This window comes from Mus caroli, unplaced genomic scaffold, assembly GCF_978045245.1.
Source record: "Mus caroli unplaced genomic scaffold, Mus_caroli_1 scaffold_9, whole genome shotgun sequence".
Lineage (NCBI taxonomy): Eukaryota > Metazoa > Chordata > Mammalia > Rodentia > Muridae > Mus > Mus caroli.
This window is the reverse complement of record NW_028227264.1, coordinates 40,189,796-40,208,885: the sequence shown is the minus strand read 5'-3', so window position 1 is coordinate 40,208,885 and position 19,090 is coordinate 40,189,796. Positions and strand designations below refer to the sequence as shown.

General features: G+C 48.0%; 1 protein-coding gene across 4 annotated transcripts in view; it reads left to right on the top strand.

Annotated features, from left to right (window-relative positions):
- Armc2 (armadillo repeat containing 2) overlaps positions 1 to 19,090 on the top strand; it is a 104,231-nt gene that overhangs the window by 71,488 nt on the left and 13,653 nt on the right. The gene's annotated exons all lie outside the window — the stretch shown is intronic.

Below are 19,090 nucleotides of genomic sequence, written 5' to 3'. Positions count from 1 at the left end.
GGATCAGAAAGAAATGTGTAATATGTTGTTTACATACTAAAAATTTATATATATACATATATATGTGTGTATATATGTGTGTGTGTGTGTATATATATATACACACACACACATATACAGACACACATGCATTGGCATATGTGTGGAGATGAGAGGACAACTGTTCAGTTGGATCTCTCTTTCTACCACATAGGACCCAGGGATTGAATTCAGATCAAGTTTGGCAGTTTAAATGGAACTGAATCTAATTTTTCTAGGCCAGTACTTCTGCTGAAAATGTCTACATTTGTCTGCTTACGTTATTTTAGCCATATATTATTGTTCTTTTAGTGGCAGAGAAATTTCTGTCATTCCCTTACATTAGCAAGGTAAGACCTTGCTAAAAGTCCTGGTAACTTATGTTAAAAACTGACCTACAATGAGAGCGATAGGGTGAAATCTAAGGAGACAGGAAACCAATGGCAGAGGCAGACAGAACCTTGCTGTGTAGCCCAGGCTGGCCTAGAACTCCAAATATAACCCAGGTGACCTGTTCTTGAGGTGCACCTGCCTCAGCTCCCTAAATGTGTATCACCATGCACAGCACTGCATGTGTATCACCATGCACAGCACTGCATGTGTATCACCATGCACAGCACTGCATGAGTATCACCATGCACAGCACTGAGTGTGTATCACCATGCACAGCACTGCGTGAGTATCTCCATGCACAGCACTGCATGAGTATCACCATGCACAGCACTGCATGTGTATCACCATGCACAGCACTGCATGAGTATCACCATGCACAGCACTGCATGAGTATCACCATGCACAGCAGTGCATGTATATCACCATGCACAGCACTGCATGAGTCTTCTCCTGAGTACCTAGGCCACAGAGGCTTTCACATGGGTGCTTTGTGTTTTCTACACTCCCTATCCTTTAAACTTGGAGACTTTCTCGGGTCAGACAGCACATGGACTTGCTTAATCTGCTTTCAGGTGTTCACCACGGGCTCTTCACTTGTCCGTCAAGCATTGCCTAATTTAGGTTTTGTAAACTAAACTTTATCTTTGTAATCTAACCATAATCTTTGGACAGTGAATTAACCCGAGGATAAACCTTGCTTTCTTGGATATTTTCTTCATTTGCCTTGGGGAGGGCTGTGTTTTGCGGGAGGGAGACATGTGCCCCCTGCATGTGCCTGTGGAGGAGGAGGTCAGAGTAGTGGCCTCTCTTGCTGTCCATCTTACGTTCTGAGGCGGGGCTTTTGAAGAGCCTGGAGCTCACTGATTGGCCAGGCTGGTTGCCAGCAGGGCACCACCCCAGCCGCCCAGTGCTGGGATGACTGACTAGTGTGTCACCCCGTGCAGCTGTTTATGGGGTGCTGGGAACCTGAACTCAGGTCCTCATTCTTGCACCGACAGCATTTTATCTGGCTCCTAAGCCCCAGGAGTTTCTTTTTAAACAGAAAGGGCCTGGGGAGATGGCTCCAAAGAGAGAGTGCTTGTTACAAAAGCACCAGACCTGGATCTGACTCTCTAGCACCTACACAAAGCCAGTGAGCATGGTAGCCCCCTGGAGCGGTGCCTGGCAGGCACAGACGAGGAATGCCTAGGGCAAATCTGGTTACAGAGACTGAATTAGTGACCTCTGCGTTCAAGTGAGAGAGCCTGTCTCAGTATCAGCTGGAGAGTGACTGGGGAAGATGGTGGCTGTTACTCTAGTCAAGTACATCTGCACACACTTGTAAACATGCATAAACACCACGAGCACGGGCACACACACACACATACACACATACATACACAACACAACACACACAGCACATATACCATATACACATACTCACACATACCACAAACACATACACATGCACACAACCATACACACTCATACATGACACAAATACACATCACACTTACACACACACAGATACACACACATCACAGACACAGTCACACATACCACATACATACCACACACACACACAAACAAACATACACACTACAAACACACACCATCCACACATATACACACACACCACAAACATTCACAGATACATACCACACACATACACACACACACACCACACCACACATACATACACACACACACACACACCACACACACACACACATAAAAGCATCTCAACTAAAGGTAAAGGACACTGAACACTGAGTTGTCTCTGTTTGTGGCCTACCTGATGGTCCTGGTGTCTATTTTGCCTGTGCTAGAGACTTGCGATGTCATCCTGGCCTGTGTGCTTACTTTGATTTAAAGGACAAGGTGTCCTAACATTTAGTCAATGTAAAGTCGGGCAGGCTTTTGGCGAGGCTTTGCAGTGGCCGTCACCTGTACAACAAAGCTGTTGTCAGAAGCCAGATGCCTCTCTCAGCTCACTGTATAATGTCGAGCTCCTATTAAGATCATTTGACTTCCCAAGAAGATCATCTTGCAAACAGATCCATCAAAGAAATGCTTAATTTATTCCTTAATTACTGTGGTGAAAATCATATTCAAATGTATTGCCCATGTCCTTTGCATCCTAGATGTTTGAAAGCACCTAGCCTGTCCTCAGTGACCTGTCATTATTCTAAGTGTCTGCTGTGCCCTAGGAGGCCTGCATCCCACCCCAGGATGGCATCTTAACCACCTGTGTCTTCTGTAGGTTTCCTCTTAGTCTCTGCCTCTGCCTTTAATAATCCCACCTGCCCTCTTGTGATCGTGTGCTTGAAGTTAGCCGAGAGGACTCTCATAGTCACACTGAGTAAAAGTAGCTTTAATAATGAAATATTAAATAAACTTGTCAGTCTAGTACACTCCTGTTGTCTCAGTACTTGCAGGAGAATCAGGAGTCTGAGACTAGGCTGGACTTTGTGAAATCCTGTCTCAAACTCAAAAGCAAAACAAACTATAAAGTAGCAGGCTCGTTGATTCAGAGTAGAGCGCTGTGAATATCAAAATGGCCACAAAGACCAGTCGTGTAGATGGGATCTGTTGTTGATGTTGTTTACTAGGCCAGCTAGGATAGGTTAGGGTTTTACTGCTGTGAACAGACGCCACGACCAAGGCAACTCTTATAAGGACAACATTTAATTGGGGCTGGCTTATAGGTTCAGAGATTCAGTCCACTGTCATCAAGGTGGGAGCATGGCAGCATCCAGGCAGGCATGGTGCAGGCAGAGCTGAGCGTTCTACATCTTCATCTGAAGGTCTACTGGAGAAGACTGTTTTCCAGGCAGCTAGGATAAGGGTCTCAAAGCCCACCCTCACAGTGACACACTTTCTCCAACAAGGCCACACCTCCTAACAGTGCCACTCAGGACCACGTAGGGCCAAGCATATTCAAACCACCACACCAGCCAAGCACAGAGATGAGATATCAGAGAGGGCATAAAGGCCTTCCATCACTGCTGAAGTCAGCCTTGGGCAGTCTCCTGGAGACAGTCTTCAGGATGGTGCTTCAGGATGGAGCTAATGGCCTCCATGAAAGACCCTCAAGCCCAAGAGCCAAGCTGGAGCTGCAGGAAACTGAACAATACTATAAGCAAACATACAAGCCTGACTTGGAGAAAGATATTGTTTGTAAAATGTCTGGCCACTCCAAGGATAGCTGCAGCACTAGCTGTGAACTGACTGACCAGGGCTCCCAGGAGCTCTCACACCGAGTAAAGGAGAAAGGAAGCAATGCTCTCCAGTAGATCAGCATCACCACCTAGTAGACTGTGTGCCACCTCGTGTACACTTTGGGGTACACAAAGCTACAGCCTTCCCCACCCACTAGAGAACATAGAGATGGGGGCAGGGGCAGAGATTTAGGTAATGCCTTCCTGAGCCTGGTCCATGCTGTTCAGAACCAGGCCCTGGTTTTTGCTGTACGGCTCCAGGAAGGACAAAGGAGGGCTTATGAGAAGGTCCCCAAAAGAACTGTGATTTCCTGCAGAAAGGCAGACATGTTGAAAACAGTCTGAATTCAGGAGGAACAATGGCATGACCCTGAACTCCATTCAGCAAGAAGTCCAGGTGACAACAGGAAACACATTGTACCTATGTGGAGCAAACAGCTGAAGTGTGACATAGCCGGACCCCAGAAATGGCACTGCTCATGCCCCCACTAACAGCTCTGAGCCCTTCCCTGTGAAGATGACATTAAAGCTGCAGACCTGTTGCTCTCCACCCCACCCCCGAGTATCCCATGGCTTTCTCTTCATCCCCTCCCTCAAGCCAGAGAACTGACATCCCCGGAGTTAAAAGTGAAAATCCACGGTGTGCTGTGCTCCCCTGCTTGCGTGTTATCCGTGAGTGAACTGTTCTTACCTCAGGAAATGGGAAAGTATTTAAAGCTCACCGATAAGATACAAGATGGAGAAAGCACTGCTCCACGGTACCCTCGGGCATTAGGAGAGTGGCCAGGGTTTTAAGAGGCTGCTGACTATTTGATCGAGCCTAGACATTGTGAAGTTGCGCATTAGCATGTAGATGTCTAGATCGGATCTCTTCAAGAGTTATGGGTCCATTACCTTGTAAACTGCTATCCTGGTGTATTTCAGTTACTTTTTAAAAGACAACTTCTAAAAGAATGCGTTTAATTTGGGCTCACATTTCAGGGAGTTAGAGAGCCCATCATGGCAGCTTGAAGGCATAATGACACGCCTCCTCCAACACGGCCACACCTCCTAATCCTTCCCAAACAGTTCCACTAACTGGGGGCCAAGTATTCAAACTACTACAGCATCTGACCCCCAAATCTTATGCTGACATTCTTGTTTTTGTTTTGTTTTGTTTTGAGATAGGATCTTGTATAACCCAGGCTAGCCTTGAATTTGCTATGTAGCCAAGGGTGGCTCTGAATTCCTGGTTCTCTTATTTCACCTCCTGAGTGCTGGGACTAGAAGTATGTACTATCCTGTCTGGCACTAATGTCCTTTTAAATGCTTATAAATGCTCAGCTCTTTGATTGCCCCTGGAAAGAACTTTGTTATCATATTGGCTTCCTCATTAGTGAGATAAATAGTGTGCAGGTTGGGGCAGGGTTTGAGACACAAAGCTCAGGCCCGCCTTCAGCTTGAGAGGCTGCCAGGGTGACCTTGAACTCCTGATTCTTCTGCCTCCACCTCTTAAGTGCCGAGATGACAGGCGAGCCCCTGCCATACTCAACTGAGAGAAATAAGTTTTAAATTGTCGATTTTATCTTACGTTTTTAAACTTTTCAAAAAGGCCCTGTGGGGCTGGATCAATGGCTCAGTAGTTAAGAGTACTTGTTTATGCAGAGGACCCAGGTTTGATTCCCAGCACCCATGTGGTGGCTCACAGCCATCTGTAACTCCAGGCCCAGGAGATCCAATGCCTCATCTGACCTCTTCAGACATTAGGCACGTTTATAGTGATGTATGTGTGAGCCTACTAATATATATATATATAACAAAACAAAATAAAATAAATGTAAAAATGAAGTTTAAGTTTTTCCAAGTACTCCTATTTATGTCTTTTATTTAACTATTGCAGTGTTATGCTTTTGAGTTATCTTTTTTATTCCCAAGTAAGGAAAATACCTAATTTATTCTTTCCCCAAAGCCAAAATATTTGAGAAGAGTAGGGAGTTGGTCAAGCTACCAGGAAGTGATTAAGCATCTCAAATACTTCCTCAAGTCATTAACCAAAGTTCCCGTAAGTCCCGGACGGTCTCTTGCTGGTCGTCCCAATGCTGTCATTTATGCAGCTGTCTTCCCCACTGCAGTGAGCTCCCCCCAGGACACAGGCCATGACGTGGGGTGATGCTCACACGGGAGGGAGGCTTTTGATATGGAAAGAATGAGTTTGGAGTCTGTGAACTGTTTGTTGTAAGATCTTTTCTTCCTAATATTCAAGTGTCTTCCTTAAATATTTGCTGTTCTCTTCCTGGTTTGGAGGACATACTAATAAGTCTCCTCCTCTCTTTTCATACTGGTGGGCTGCCATGAAGCCAGCAGAACAGAAAGGAGAGATTTAAAATCACTTCAGATCAGCACAGGTCCAAAGTCCCACCCCGCCCCCAATATAAAAGCCAGTTTCTAGAGATTCTACGCCCTATCCTTATATGCTTTGCAGTGGTTTAAAAGTTTCTACCTCTGAGTTTTACCTGGATTTGGAGGTTTAGAACTGATCTCCAAAGTAGAACTCAGCCCATGGCAGTTTAAGGAGAATTACTATTGCCCGTGATTATTTGTGGTCCAGCTCTATGAACTGTTTCTGCAAGATTAGCTTGGCAGAAATAGATTTGAAAGCTTTGTAGTTTTTTAATGTACATACCTAACGGCGAGTGCTTAGCCATAGGGAGCAGTCTGGAGTGCCTTTGCTCAGGAAAGTTGTGTTTGTTTCTAAGTCCCATCCCCCACCCCGTCCTACCCAAGATCCAGGAAGAGGAGTGTGTTTCCAAAGACTTTACCCAGTCAACCTCAGAGAGTACTAGAAACCCAGATTTCGTATTTCAACTATGGCCGTACCATCTCGACACACCCTGACATGCCTAATCTTGTCTGACTCAGAAGCTCAGCAGAGACCATTCGGATTTGGATAGGAGACCTTTCTTTCTTTCCAAGGACCCCCAGATGATTCTAGATTCTAATTAACACTATGGTTCAGGGACACAGTTTTGACCGTCATTGTGATGGAACACCTATATCACAAACTTAACTGAAAGACCAGATAACTGAGTGAGAGATTTCTTTCTCAGTAGATATTGAAAGGACCTAGTGGGGAAACCCCCACTCAACTCCCAATTTGGCATGCACCCAAGAATCATGAACAAACAGACCATCTTGATGTAAATACACGAGGTAGTTTAATGGCGGAGCTCCGGTCACGCAGGAGACAGTGGATTCGACCACGAGGCTTGGAAGCTAGGGGTTTTTATAGAAAAGGGGCTGGGAATGGGGGAGGAATTGGCGAGGTTTCACATGATTGGTTCATTTAAACATCAGCAGGGAAGAATTGGTGCAGTTTCACATGATTGGTCCATTTGAACATCAGCAGACTGTACATGCAGATAACATTTAACTTAGGTGGTCAGAAGGGTGGGAGATAGGGAGGCACCGGGCCAATCTGGACATATCATTCTCTTTATCTTTATGGCCAAGCAGCCTCAGGAATGTCTTAATGATGGGCCTGCCCGGGCATGTCCTGGCCTGTTTGCTATGTTCTCAGCCCCAGGTTTCAAAGCTCACAAACAACTCTTTGGGCTATTTGACATAAATTACATTAATCACAGGTCTGAAGTTTTATTTTCTTTCAATATCAAGTACAGTATGGTTCAGAAGATGAAACCTTACACAGGCCATCGTCCTTGTTACGTGTGCTGCGTCAAAACGCTGTGAAAAATACAAGGAGTAAAAGCGCAAAGTCGAGTACTGATGAGTTCTGTCCTGAAACCCAGTGTGGCAGTGAGTACCACAAACCCGGGCTAGAAAGCTGGGTCTGATGGCTCTGGCCTGGACTGTAGGCTGTTGTAGGAGGCTGAGCAGGAGGACTGCAGGTTTTAGGACCTGCCTGTACCATAGGGCACATGCAACTTAGTGAGACCCTATCTCAATAGAGTGTTTAGAAGAGGCCTGGGGTGGAGAGGGCCAAGTGGTGGGGCCCTCGTCTGCTGTGAGAAAGGCCTGGGCTCAGTCCCCAGCACCATAAATAAAATGCAGTAAGAGCAGTGGGAGAACCCTGCATTGCACCCTGAAGTTTTATCATTTTTATACAGTATTTCCATCTCATGGTGATTACATACATGTGTAAACATTGTTTTTTCTGGTTGATTCATAAAACTTAAAAGCTTCTTGAGCTCATAGCCAGTAAGTTTTGAGAAAAATCACAACCTCACATCCCCGTGTCTTAGTCAGGATCTCTATGCTGTGCTGAAACACCATGACCAAAAGCAGCTTGGGGAGGAAAGGGTTGGTTTCACTCCCAGTTCCATAGAACAGTTCCTCACCAGGAGCTGTGTGGGCAGGGACTCTCACGGAGGCCACGGAGGAGTGCTGCCGATGGCTTGCTACCCATGCCTTGCTCAGCCTGCCTTCTTCTTTTGGGCTTCTGGATCAGCAGCCCAGGGATGGTCCCACCCACAGTGGGCGGGGTCTTCCCCCATCAATCACTAGTTAAGAAAATGCTTTACAGCTGGGTCTTGCGGAGGCATTGTCTCCTTTGGAGTTCTCTCAGATGACTCTAGCTTGTGTCAAGTTGACATAAAACTAGCTAGCATACATCATTTTGAAATTTACTGTACTTTTGGCTAAAAATCCTTTAAACCCTGCTGTTTGCCCTGCCCTCTGAAGCTGAGAAAGCCAACAGTTGTGTGTGTGCATTCACAGTAATTATTCAGATGTCTGATTAATTGGACTGCCAAAAATTTTACCTCTATGTGAGACAGTTAACGGTACAAATGCTCCTTTTATATGGTGTAGCCTTTTTAAAATTAGTTATTATTCTAGGAACATTTAGGAATTCATCTGAGCCAGGCCGTGTCTGGTAGCTCGTGTCTTTTCTCAAGGAGACAGAGGCAGGTGGATCTCTGAGTCTGAAGCTAGCCTGGTCTAGAGTTCCAGAACACCCAGGGCTACTCAGAGAAACCGTGTTTAAACCCTGCCTTGAAAAACAAAACAAAAGAGAAAAAAAGTTAATCTGGCGTACTCCAAATTTGTGAACGCATTAACTGGGAAAGGGTTTCTCTGAAATTCTGAACCGTCTTCCTTACCTACAAGATGGACCTTTGTGTGCTGTCTTTGTGTACATGTTTGTAAACCACTTATCACTTAACATTTATTGACCCAGAAAAATTTGAAACTATTATGCATATAAAAAATCATGTTGAGGGGCTGGAGAGCTGGCTCAGCGATTCAGAGCACTGACTGCTCCTGCAGAGACCCTGTCTCTGTCTCCAGCACTCCCATGGCAGCTCACGAACGTCTGTAACTCCAGTCCCAGGGTTGATGCCCTCTTCCAGCCTCTGCCGGCACCAGACACACAAGTGGTGCACAGATATGCATGCAGCCAAAACACCCATACACATAAAATAAAGATAATTTAAAAACTAGTATTGAATAAAATAAGGAGCGGACCACCAGGCTGGGTCTGGGGGAGTAACTCAGAGATCGGCACAGTGGAAGGTTCTGGGTTCAGTTCCTAGGGTCAGACCCTTCTTGTCTGTGTCTGGTTTGGGGTGCCTTGTCTACATGTCTGCCTCTAACTGGCACCTGGAGTGTATTCTCCGTGACACACACACATTTTCTAATCCTCTGAGAGAGGGCTGCCCTGAGTGCCCACTGTGTTCTCTCAGCAACACCAACACGGAGACGTGTCACCCTTCACGCTGGGGACAACCTGGCTCATTGACAAGAGCTGTGTTAACCTGACATCACACTGACATTTATAATTGTGTGTGTTTTTAAATCAATCTATCATCTCTCTGTATCTCTTTCTTTCTCTCTTTTCCCTCCCTCCCTCCCTCCCTCCCTCCCTCCCTCCCTCCCTCCCTCCCTCCCTCCCTCTGTCCTTCTCTCCCTCTCCCTCTCCCTCTCCCTCTCTCTCTCTCTCTCTTTCTCCCTTCCTCTCTCCCTCTCCCCCACCACTCTCTTTCTTTCTCTCTTGGTCACATGGTCTTGCTATGAAACCCAGGCTATCATGGAACCCACCAGGCTGGCACTGACCAATACTATTCGTGCTGGGCTTACTAGTGCGAGCCTGTTGTGATTTTTCAAGACTGTAGATTCTAAAATTGAAACATATACCTCTAGTCCTAGCTCTGAGGAAGCTGAGGCAGGGGGATCATGAGTTAGATGCTAGCCTGGGCTACATGAGGACCCCCCCCCAACAAATAAAACAGAACAAAAGCTTCATACTGACAAATGTCACCTATACCCTACCCCCCCCACACACACACACACAAAGCGATGTTATCAGGGGGCAGAGTGCTACACAGGAAGCTGTGGCCAGTTACTTCCACAGCACACTGAGGGGGAAATCCTGTACCGGGCTCACTGCTGATGGGAGATGTGAAATATCTCTTCCCCATCTGCTGTTGTTTTTGTTAAAGGGGAAAAAGGAGAGAAATTACATGAGCGAGCACCCAAAGCAGGCATCTGACCTATCGCTGCCCTTACAGCTGTTAAGTGTGACTGAGCATTTAGAGCAGGCCTTTCTGAGTGTGCTGAAAGTGAACAAGGGGGTAGGTGGCCTTCACTTTTAATCTCTACACATCTTGCTGTGAGGATGACCTAGGAGGAATGCGAATTTGTGTGTTTTTGTAAAGCCATACAATAAAAAGGACAACAGAGGTGTCTCAGTTTAATCCCAGGCTCCACACTGGCTTCATAGTCGGAATGAATCTCTCGGGAAGCTTTGGGGATGCAGGTTGCTGGGCTTCACCCTGGCTGGTTCTGACTGAGGTCTGGGGTGGGACCCAAGAGTCCGTCTCTAGGAAACTCCTGCCCGAGCTTGTGCTGAGCTGCAGCTGGGAGAACCTGTAGTACAAATGAGGTGGTTCCCTGAGACGCGTCCTTCAGTGTGTATGAAGTGACTTTGAGATGAACCTCCAGGGGTCTCAAGTGCTAACTCAGGTCACCATGACGTAGGGTGAGCATGTTAAAGAAGGGAACGACTGACAAGACCAGCCAAGACCAGCTATGAGCTTCTCCAGTGAATGTTGGGCTGCCTCCTTGCTTTTGCTTGGGCAGCTGACAATTTTTGACCTGTTTGCTCTTTGTCTCTGTGTCTGTGTCTATGTTTGTGTCTCTGTCTCTGTGTGTGTCTCTGTCTCTGTGTGTGTGTGTGTGTGTGTGTGTGTGCCCGTGGAGGTGGGGGGGGGGATTGGTGTCACATTAAACATGTGCTCTCCCACTGAGCTCTCCCTAGCTACAGAGACAATTTCTTAGGGAAAACAAGATGTTATGTTACGTTGTGTTAGACTCTTCTCCCAATGTTCTCTGCCAGACTTTTGTCAAAACAAGTTGTCCTGGGACCAGCTGCCATCCTTGGCAGGCATGCAGCACCAATCAGAGTAGCCCATGAGGGAGGAATGAGGTGGGGCCCTTGGGACCTTCAGAAGGACCTGCCGGGGGAGGTCTCATGGACCACAGTTAGCTAGCCAAGCCCCCAGCTCTTGATTTGTTGCATGAGACAAGCGCATTAAATGTCATTAAAACGGTCCAGTGTTCCTGTAGATTTTTCCCTTTGAAAGAGCACAGATGTGTGTAAATGTGTGTGTACCCACATCTGAACTTCGTAAGTTTGCAGCAGACATGTTTGAGAGTGGTGTGTTATTTCTGTTGACAACAGATCTTACTCCCAGCCCTGGGTGAAGTGAGCTGAGTTTGTATGTGGTATTTCTCTGGGGGGTGTGGGCGGGGTGGAGGTGGGGCTCTACAGACGCTTTCAGAATAGGCTTCCACAGGGGCAACAAGCGAGTTCTCAACTTATGTACAAGTGCTAAGACAATCTGTAGCTCAGGTCTCAATGGGCACAAAACTGAGACAGAAAACAGTTGCCATCAACTCCATTCAAAGCCACACTTTCCAGTTTAGGTAAGAATTCCTATCAAGATCCAATTAAATGGTAGATCTCATTTAAGCAGTAGGCACATATTGTCTGCTTTATGGTGTAAATTGCATTTGGTACAAAGCAAATGTGCAAACAGATGGGCTTAATAAGGGAGAAGGAGCAAGCTGTGGTGCTGAGGCAGGGCTAGCTTCTGAGGTGCCTCTGATGTCAGCGCTACTACATTTAGAAGCCCATCACAGTATGTGTGGGTTTGAATTTTGGAAGAACATAAAGGGATTTTCCCCATCTCTTCTGTAAATATCTACTGGGCAAGAACTCTGGTAGAAAATGCCTGAAATAAGACTTATGTAAGGGGCAGCCTTTTACAAAGGTCACATGAAGTTCACAAAGAACAATCCTTATCTACATTAGCCGCCCCGTCACCACGGATCCTCCTCCGCCTCTCCAGCTCTCCCACTTTTGGACGGGGCAAATTTCTTTCTTTCTCCTTTACTAAACAGAGCTACTAGCTGCGGGATGACAGGCAAAGCTTGGCAAGCAGGGTCCGGAGTTGCCAGACTGGCCCTTCTTGTGCTGTATTTTTAAAGTCAGCCTCTTGTTCCGTGTAGTTCCACTCAGACCTGGAGGGTGAGTGACCCCTCCAGCCAGGCATGCAGCATGAGCTCTGATTTGGACAGCTCCGACATCCTGTTGCAGGAAGAGAGACCTGGAATGGCTGGAGATGGGGCTGCAAGCAGAGCGTCCCACCCTCCCCATGTTTCTAACTTGGGCCAGGCATTTAGCAGCACAGAGATAACCCACCCTCCCTTCCTCACATCCTCTTAGCAACTGTGCTGGATTGGTTAGGAAGAGCCCTCCACCCCTTCCCCCTGGTGTCTTTGTGTGGCAACTTGCTTCCACTGGCTCTCTGCCTCCTCCCTGGCAGGAGTGTGCCCTTTGGCTGCCTTCCCGGCCTCTCTGCAGGCACATTCCCAGCGGTGCTGGGCGATCTAGCGAGTGAGAGCATTTGGCTGAGCGAGCTCCTTGTTCAGCCTTGCCCTCATTCTGCACCCCTGACCGGGCAGGCTCAGTAGGCCGAAGCTTGCTCATTCTTTCCAGCTCCCACTGTTTTTGTCCTTGTGGAACGGGCTCTTCCCCCACTCAGCACAGAGCCCAAATGCCTTCATGTCTGTGCCTTAAAAAAGAACCCATCGAAGTAAAAGTCTAACTGTTGCCCTGGTGTTTTTGAGGGGGAGCCACATTCAGGAGCGTGGAGTGTGGGTACTCAGTGAATAATTGCTGATAGGGTGGGTGGGTTGGCGGTTGGATGGGTGGGTGGGTGGGTGGGTGGTCATCTCTGCCTTCTGGATGGCCTGCTTAGGTCTGCAGTTTTGAGTCTGTGGTCTCTCAGGTTGGCCTGATACATATATGAATATGTATTCTCTCAGGCCAACCGTCAACCCGCCGCCAGTGCTGACAGGATAGGTAAATCAGTATTTTCTCAGAAGTCTGCAGCCTGCCTTTGGTGACTTTTATTCTTCAGCCACCTGTAAACTCAAATAAGGTTTAGGTTTTATCTAAGGCTGGAAAGTCAGATAAAGCAAACTGGAGATCCTAACTCAACTCTAAGATGCAGGCAGTTTTAGCCAGTTTAAAACAGGGTGTTTTGATTAATTTTCTGGTTAAGGGCATGGGGAGCGTTAAATTTTCAACCCCCTTTAACTTAATTCTGAAAGGTCCTTCTAAAATGTTTTCCTAGGCTGGATAGGAGTTGTCTCCTAAGTACGAGGAGTCTGTGGAACATAGTTTATTCCTTCTGTGACAGCTTGACATCAGTCCTTTGCCTGTGGTCAGCAGCATGCACGGGGACTATTTTAGGGTGCCGTGTGAGAGTCATGTGTTCACTCTGGCTGCCCGTGGGTGTGGAGCATTGTGAGGTAAAGCACTATCACTCACATGGGGCAGATGGCTGAGTTGGATGTTCCTTCAGGGTGAGGGAACAGGCAGTGGATGCTTTTGAGCAGAGAAGATTGCTCTGCTCCTGAGATGAAGAGATTCCAAGTCTCCTCTTGCAGTGCACAGACAGGCCACCAGGGACGCCTTTCACAAGAGAAGCGAGGCAACCAGTTTGAGAGGTTGGTGAAGGGTCAAAGATGCCTGGTGCAGGCCTTTAATCCCAGTACTCAGAAGGCAGAAACAGGCAGATCTCTGTGAGTTTGCAGCCAGCCAGGGCTATGTGGAGACACCCTGTCTTAAACCCCCGCCCCCTGAAAAATGCCTCAAGTCTGTGGGACATTGGAGGTTAAGGGTAGTTGGGAATGAGGTATTAAAGTGCATTAGCATGCTCAGAAGTCCTTATTCAGGTCCTGAGTGCCCCTCTCCGTGTCCTTCAGTCTCCAGAAGCCTCAGTTTCCGTACATCAGGGTGGGGGTGGCAATCTCTTGTTGGCTTTAGGCCAATATTGCTCAGATGGAAGAAGGTAGCTCCCATAGTAGCTCCTGCTGTTGCTAATGCCCTGGAGCTGGTCACAGACCATTCTGTATAACAGTGTCCTTCCATAGTTAAAGCCATTTATTTACAACTTGTGGGGCCCATGATGTCTTAGCAAAGTGCATGTCCGTTAGGGCGGACCATGGTGACAGGAGGAGGACGTGGCTGGCTTCCTGGAGGAAGGTCGGCTTCTAACGGGAGTGTGCTGCTGGTCTGTGTTCTGGTTGGCTATAGCTGCTGATAATTCCATTTTCAGCAAAACTAGGAAGTCCGTATGAACTGGTTACTCTGCCTTCTCAGGGACATTGAAAGCCTCTCCAGATTCCTTTTCATTTTGTTATTTCAAAACCACGTCATTGTGTGAGTGTGCACCTATGGTTGGTTTAAAAAAGTATTGTGAGAGTGGAGTGCTGTTCTCAGGGACTGGGGAAGAGTAAGAGACGGAGAGCCATGTGTTGAAGGAACTGCTTCTATGGTGAGATTGCAGGTCTGTGAACCTGGTCATTTGTCATTCGTGGTGTCCTTTGTTGTTGTTGTTTTTTTTTTTTTTTTTTTTTATTTTGTTGTTGTTTTTCGAGATAAGGTCTCACTTGTAGCTTTGGCTGTCCTGGAACTCACTATGTAGAGCAGACTGGCCCCAAACTCAGAGATCCTCCTGCCTCTGTCTCCCAAGTGCTGGGATGAAAGGCGAGTGGCATTACACCTGGCTTTCTTGTGATAGTCTCTATAAGGGTTTATGGGATTTGTCTTGTTAGCTAAGAGATACTTTGTATACTTCAGGTGGGTTGGTCTGGGCAGCAGTAGATAACCTCTGTGCAGCTCTGGTTCGGTGGTGGTGGGGGGGAGACTCTTCAGGGCAGGAATGAGAGTGCAGGCCACTTAAAATGAGGCTATGGTCTCACAGAGACCCTTGCCCAGCTTCCAGTCTCAGGACTGTAGCTGAGCCACGCAAGCGCAGGTGCAGGAACAGGCCTTCCACGAGACTGCTTCTGTTTTGGCCTATTTTGTGCTCCTGGCTCCCTGGAAAACATATTTTCAAGAGGTGGGAAGAAAAAGACGCCACAGTCGAAGGACAGAAACAGTGAGGGGAGCAGGTGGTGGGAGCTGGGTGCTGCAAACGGCGCAATCTGTCGTCCCCGTTTGTTGATCTCGCATGCCATCCTTCAGTTGGCACTGCTGCTGCCAGGAACCACCCCCTCCCTCTTCCACCCAGCAGGGGGAGGGGCACTGTGACAGTATTAACTCTTCCTTTCCTGAAGGCACTTCAGACTGAATCGTCTTCGTCACGCCGTGACCCGCATAGACGGTAGAACCACAGATATTTAGATGTGTTAAGGACCTGGGGGCGGGGTTAGAAAAAGCAGCCCTTGGTCTGCCCAGATGAAGTCACAAGCTCTGGGATAACCGTCCTGGAAGCTGAAGAGTGAGAGGTAGAGGAGGTGCCTGGGCCCGGGGAACCTAGGGAGGAAAAGAAAACAAAAACCAAGAGGGGAGTGAATGGCTTGGTCCCGACAGTGACCGAGCAAGACCAACGAGCCGTTTGTTAGATGCCCCAGACAGCATTTTAGATCACTTACGATGTCTTTGCTGTCTCTTTAATGTTTCCCCGTAGGGTGGGGAGAGCCCCTCCAGGGAACACTAACACGGGATGCGAAATGGAATAGGAGCTTGCCGTCCAGGATGAGAACAGGAATAGCTTTGTTCAGATGGCAACAATGGAAGTTTTCATGTTTAGTGACTTGGTTCATGTGTGTCTATTAAGCCTGTGGGCAGGTTAGTTCTGTTTTTTTTTTTTTTTTTTTTTTTGTCAACTTGACACAAGCTAGGGTCAACTAGCAAGAGAGAACCTCATCTGAGGCACTGCCTCCCTCCGACTGGGCTGTAGGCAAGCCTGAGCTGCTTTTTTCTTACTTGATGGTTGGTGTGGGACAGCTCAGCCCACTGTGGGTGGGGCCACTCTTGGGCTGCTGTTCCTGGGAGGTCTAAGAAAAGTGGCCGAACATTAGCCTGAAAGCAAGTCAGTAAGCAGCCCTCCTCCATGGCCTCTGCTTCAGTCCCTGCCTCCAGGTCCTGCCCTGACTCCCCTCACCGATAGACCGTGAAGTGGAAGTGGAAGCCAAAGGAGCCCTTTCTTTCCCAAGTTGCTTTTGGTCATGGTTGGTTATCAGAGCAGAGAGGCCTGCCTAGAACACTTTGGACCCCTGCCAGCACATCTGAAGGTCCACGTGTTGGTTGCTTAAGCGACTGCTACGGTTAATACTGATCATTACAGAGAGAGAGCTTCTACAACATCAGTCAGAAGGCATCTCAAAGTTTGCAGCAGTTCTGCTCACAGTTACTGCCTTGGAAAATAGAAAGCAGAATTTTCTATCAAGGAACTGAGTTCTTGAGAATCCTGCTTTCCTCTTGCCCCTGGCCTGGGTGTTGGAGGTCTGTCTCCTCAGCTCCTTTCTTTAAGAGCCTAGGGAGGGCCTTTCTGTACTGGGAGTTGCTTGAAGGATCCGTGCAGTGTCTCAGCGAAGTCCTGTGCTTACTAGAGAGTTAAGGCCTGAGGGCTTCAGCATCTTTGGGGGATACAAATGGCCAAGCATTTGACACCGTCTCACTCCTTGACACCAAGCTCCATGAGATCAGGGTACAGAGACCTTTGAAAGACCACCCCATCCCTGTCTGTGCAGGAGTGGGCACAGCCCGTGTCCACGGGGGAGTGCGCACAGCCAGTGTCCACACAGGAGTGCACACAGCCAGTGTCTCACGCGGAGTGCGCACAGTCAGTGTCTCACGCGGGAGTGCGCACAGTCAGTGTCTCACGCGGGAGTGCGCACAGTCAGTGTCTCACGCGGGAGTGCGCACAGTCAGTGTCTCACGCGGGAGTGCGCACAGTCAGTGTCTCACGCGGGAGTGCGCACAGCCAGTGTCCACACGGGAGTGCGCACAGCCAGTGTCTCACGCGGGAGTGCGCACAGTCAGTGTCCACGCAGGAGTGCGCACAGCCAGTGTCTCACGCAGGAGTGCGCACAGCCAGTGTCTCACGCAGGAGTGCGCACAGCCAGTGTCTCACGCAGGAGTGCGCACAGTCAGTGTCCACGCGGGACTACGCACAGCCAGTGTCCACGCGGGACTGCGCACAGCCAGTGTCCACGCAGGAGTGCACACAGTCAGTGTCTCCTGGCATTTCAAGGTTGACCTCAAGTTCATTTGTGAGATGATTCTGCTGCTCTCTGCACCCTCTTCCCCATCCCTTCCTTCCTTAATCTCTGTTCTTCTCCAAATTTTCGTAATTTAGTGAGTGTGTGTGGGTGTGTACAGGCATAGGCATGCCATGTAGAGTAGAGGTCAGAAGCTAATTTTGGGAGTAGTTTCTCCCAACCTACTATGTGGGTTCAAGGGATAGAACTCAGGTCGTCAAGCCTGGCAGCAAGGTGCCTTGACCCCCAATCCATCTCATCTGTGCGCCTCTCTCTCATTTTCTTTCTTCTCTCTCTTTTCCTCCCTCCTTCCTTCCTTTTTCTCTCCTCTCTATCTCTCCCCCTTTTCTTTCTCTTTCCCTCCCGCCTTTTCTTCCACTTTCTACTTCTTTCTTCTTCCTTTTCCTTCTTTCCTCTCTTTCTTTATATCTGCCATCCTTTCCTTCCTTCCTTCCTCTTCCTTCCTTCCTTCCTTCCTTCCTTCTTCCCTCTCTTTCTTCTTTCCTTCTCCTCTTTCTCTCTTTCTTTCTCTTTCTTTCTCTCTCTTTCTTTCTTTCTTCCTTCCTTTCTTCTTCCCTCTCTTCTTTCCTTCCCTTCCTTCCTTCCTTCCTTCCTTCCTTCCTTCCTTCCTTCCTTCCTTCCTTCCTTCCTCTCTCTCTCTCTCTCTCTCTCTCTCTCTCTCTCTCTCTCTTTCTTTCTTTCTTTCTTGTCTTACTATGTTTCATAGGCTGGCTTTGAACTCACAGTCTTTGTGAAGCTGGGATTCAGGTGTGCACCCCTACTCCCAGCTTTGAGCAGCCTTTCCCCTGCAATCCTATGAGTCTGTAAGGTCTGTCCTGGACGCAGTTCAGTGCAGTTAGCTAAGACATTGGTGCACTCTAATTATACAATGTGTCTCATTCATTTACTCTTATGATAGTCACTAGGGGTCCAGAGACCCTGTGTCTCCCGTGACTATCTATCTGGAATCCATCTCCTTTGCTGTCTTGCTCTTTGCAGAGGGTTTCCCCTCATAGATTGGCCTGGACTTGCCAGGCAGATTGTGAATTGTTCAGAACACCACCATCCTCGTCTCGGTGTGCACACTCCCAGACCTGCCCATCTAAACCTGAGCTGGGAATGAATGCTTTCTTTCCAGGGGTGCAGCAGAGGGAGGCTCCCCTAATTAGGTGACTGCAGCGTGCCGAGAGTTAAACTATCTCTGAAAATGTAACCCCCACCCACACAAACACAGGCTCCAGTCCTTGCCACAGAGTGGGACTCTGCCCTTCTTCATGATGGCAAGTGGTTCTCAGCTGCACCAGGGACATTCCTTCTGGAACAAGCAGGAACATGTTGGCACTGGCAGATTTGTCTCTGGTGAAAAAGGTGTCCTTTGCCCTCAATCTTCTTTGATTCCTTGCCACACCCAGTCCTCTGCACCGGACTTCAGGAAACCACCTGTTTCTTTGTACCTTGTTTAAAATGTGCCCAGCCTTTGGCCCTGCCCATATCCTTAAGGCTGATGTAAGTATTTATCTGAACAGCAAAGCCAGAATGGTGGAAATCCCTTTGGTGGCGGAATAAATCCTTAGCTGTCTGCAAGCAGGCAGGGCAGAGGGGAGAAATGACCACTGTGTGGGAGGACCCCAGGGTCCAGAAAACCCTGGAGTCAAGTCCTGTTCCACTTTGGCTAGCCATAGGACCTGCACAGCTTCTGCAGTACTCAGTGTAGAAGGGATCAGTGCCCGGCACACTAAATATCACACACAGCCCAGCAATGGACCTTAGCAAGAATTCCTTTATCATCTCCATCTGTCTGCCCATCCGTCCATCCATCCATCCATCCAACATCCTGGGTACCATTGTCAAATGACATAAACAACTGTTCACTGAGACATGGTGCTATGTAGCTCACATAGCCTCAAACTTGCTACATAGTGGAG